Below are 3,612 nucleotides of genomic sequence, written 5' to 3'. Positions count from 1 at the left end.
AGATATATTGGATTCTAATTGTTACCCTGACTGCCATATAGGTTATCTTTTTATATTGCATTTTTCCTCCTTTTTTTGTTATTGGAGTATGTACATGTTGTGTTTCTCTTCCGGTGCATTGGATGGTTTAGAGTCTGCTTTTAGTTTTCTAGGGGTTACTCATGTAAATCTATTATTTATTACATACAACCTTCTACTTCCTGGTTTAACAATTCTTAAATTGTATTGTTTCCTTGCTATGTAAATGCAAAAGAAAAAATTATCACATTTTTCTTTCTATCGCCTGAGTTTTGTTTCTTATATTCTTCTTTTTCATTTTGACAGTGTTTAATGAAAGCTGTATATAAGATTACTTTATTCCCGCACCTTCTCAATTGTTTCTTCCTTATAGTTGCCCTTTTCTTTTCCTGCTTGGTGAGATTTGGCTTTCTGTTCAAGGACCTTTGTGCGGTCGTTGTCCAGCCTCACTTTGGTGATAACCACCTTGCTGGGGTGAATGCCCCCATGAGCAGCTGTGCCATTAGCCTGCTGCTGCAGCACTCGTTCAGTGTAGGTGACATATTTCTTCCTGTAGCCCTGGACTGCTTTGCCAATTTGCTGCCCTTTGTAATGTCCTCGTAAACCTGAACTTCATCATCCTTTCGGATGGGCATGGATCAGACATTGTACTTCCGTCTCAGCTCTTTGGAAGGAGGAGAAGACATAGCCTTCCTGGGAATGTGGGAAGGTGCATGGAAACGCCTTTTATGGTTCTTGCTCCAATCAGAAGTCACAAAGGGGTTGAGCTTTGTTTTGGCCACTGGCGCTTCAGTGATGACCACAGAAGGGAAGACCTCTTATATTCTGATTTTTAGTTTTTTGGGGATACATTTTCACTTTAGTATTTAAATAAAAGCCACCCCACCTGATACGTAAATACTAAAGTTAACATGTATTTAAAGGTAAAATGTAACTAAATTTAAAGCTGGAAACCCTGTTTCTAGGTTTACCAATTGTAGGCCCTATCTTAGACTTCCCTTTAGGACAAACAAGGCAATAAACGCACCTACATGTCTTCACATTTCCCATGCCATGCTGTCCAATTGAGAAGACGATTACTTTTACTTTGTCGTGTGTAGACATTGCTCTTCTGTAACCATAGGAACCAGTTTCTGGCTTTCCTCCTGCAGGAGTCACAGCATTTTCTCCATCTCTGGATGACATAGAAGTGTTGGAGGAAATGCTGCTTCTTCCCTGGAGGTTGCCTTCAGCTGTTATTCTGCTTCTCTCTAAGTTGGGGCTGCTAGTGAGATTGTTCAGGATTTCGTTCCCTCGCTTCTCTCTTACTTCCTGCTTCCAGGGTGGGCAGAAGCTGGGAGCCGTTTGCCTTGAGGACCTACTGTGCAGCTTTGCTCTGTTGTTAGATTTTGGGGAAGGGGTATTTTGGTATTGGTTTTCACTGTACCATCTTCTTAATATTTTTATTCTTTAAAGTAAGGAGGCATTTGACAATTGAGTACATATTGATATAAGTGTACTAGTCCCATCATTGTCTTTTTAATAGAAAACCACCAGTGATATTTTTTGAAGTTTCAAGACTTGCATAGATAGTTAAGGACTGGTTTCCTGTGATGCAGAGTGAAGTTTCAAGCAGAGGCTCCTTTCCTTTGAGTACAGCTCCCAGGCAGAGCTGCTGAGCACGTGGATAATAAAATGCATAGGTGCAATACCAGTCAAAAAAACAGAGTCCAGTTTAGCCGATTTCACAAAACTCCATGTAGCCAGGACCAGTGCCAAGACCCCAGCACTGGGCTATGACAAATAAAGACAGTTCTGCCGCCACCACTCAGCACATCTTGCTGGGGGTTGAAGGCCAGCAGCTCTGCCACTGCTGTCTCAGAAAGCCAGCGCCTCCTGCCCTTATGCCCAATGTCTCAAACCTCTCACTGATTGGCACTGCTGAGTCACCAGCCTGAGCCCAGCTGCAGGTCTAGATGAGGTCTGTGTCTCCCTTGGGGACATTCTTGAGATGCAGGAGGGGTGTTTGGACAATCCTGGGTGGCCACAAATTTGATGAAAATACCTGTTACAGTAGTGCCGTCTGCTGGAGGGAGGACTGGGATGGAGGCATGCTGCAGCCACCAGGGAGGGGGAACGCATCAGGCTGGAGTTAAGGAAACTTGATCACTTCCATGATTTCTCATTTTTATTAGCTCTGTGACTGTGGGCAGATCACTTACTCTCTTTGACCTGAATTTCCTCAGCTGTAAAAAAGGGCTCAGGATGTGTGATGTTTCGGATCCCTTCTGGCATTTGTAAGACACTTAGGAAATATTTGCTTCATGAATGAATGAATGAATGAATGAATGAGTGAATGAATGAATCTGTTATCAGTTGGGCCTTCAGGAAAGATAAATGAGCCAAAGTGACATCATGATTAGGTGGGCTAACTTTTGGTTATGAATCTTGTTTTAAATTAGAGGGTGCTTACAGTCTATTGGGTTGTTGGAAAAGTCATGATGCATTTTTGCAATGAAAGACATAGAAAAAATACGTCATGACTTTTCCAACAACCCAGTATTTTAAAGTCCTGGAAAGTCTTCAAGATTTTAGCTTTTTTTTTTTAGATTGTTTTTTATTGGGGCATTGGGGAAGGGGAACAGTGTTGGGAAATTGGGGAAAGGAAACAGCCAAGTTGTTGTTCTTCAGTCTTAGTTGTGGAAGGCGCAGCTAGTTCAGTTCCAAGTCCAGTCACCATCCGGCTGCCCATCAGCAGCTCACGGCCGCTCAGCTCAAGGTGCCGTGTTCAATCTTAGTTGCGAGTGGGCATAGCCTACCATCCCATGCAGGAGTCGAACTGGCAGTCTTGTTGTTAGGATCACGTGCTCTCACCAGCTGAGCCATCCTGCCACCTGTCGGCAGCTCAGCGGAAGGTCAGCTTAGGTGCAGCTCACTGGCCTGTGTGGGAATCGAACCAGCGACCCTGTTGCTCAGAGCTTGCACTCTTAACCAACTGAGCCACTCGGCCGGCCCCAGAGTTTAGCTTTTAAGAAAAATTAATTTATGGCAAGAACAAGGAAACAGCAATCTTAAAACATGTTAAACAATGCTTAGAAGCTACTTAGGGTTAACATCATAAGCTGTTTTCAGTTGTTGATTAGTAGCACCGAAGGTTGAATTTACAATGCCCATATTTGACTGATAAAAAAACAACAACAGTATTCTACCTTTATCAGAAGAGTTTGCATTGGGTTAATAATAAAAAGTGAGAGACAATGTGGCCTTCAGCAACTATCCTTAATTGTGACAAAAATGACTTGCCTCGTCACATAATAAATTACTGCAGCATAAGGTCTGCGACATACCCTGTATTATGAAGACCACCCTCTATTAAGCATCATATTTTTGGAAAAAAGAAATACTATAATAAATGTAATACCCATAAAATATCTAAGCAATGGTAGCTATGTTTATTCCTGTACTTCATTCTGTCTTCTTGAGTATCACAAAGTTTGCGTCTTAAGCTCTCTTTTCATTCATAGTGTAATGTTTTCTCTTATCTCTTTTGGCCATTGACGGTTGTGTTGGGAGCCTTATCAGGATACTTTTCATATTCCATGCTCATGTACTTGA

General features: G+C 42.2%; 1 pseudogene; it reads right to left on the bottom strand.

Annotated features, from left to right (window-relative positions):
- Positions 1-354: 354 nt before the first annotated feature.
- LOC109372177 (60S ribosomal protein L26-like) lies at positions 355-3,227 on the bottom strand (annotated as a pseudogene).
- Between the last annotated feature and the right edge of the window lie 385 nt (positions 3,228-3,612).

This window comes from Hipposideros armiger, unplaced genomic scaffold (assembly GCF_001890085.2).
Source record: "Hipposideros armiger isolate ML-2016 unplaced genomic scaffold, ASM189008v1 scaffold_617, whole genome shotgun sequence".
In the NCBI taxonomy this organism is placed as follows: Eukaryota; Metazoa; Chordata; class Mammalia; order Chiroptera; family Hipposideridae; genus Hipposideros; species Hipposideros armiger.
The sequence above is the reverse complement of the archived record's forward strand: the minus strand, read 5'-3'. Positions and strand labels throughout refer to the sequence as shown.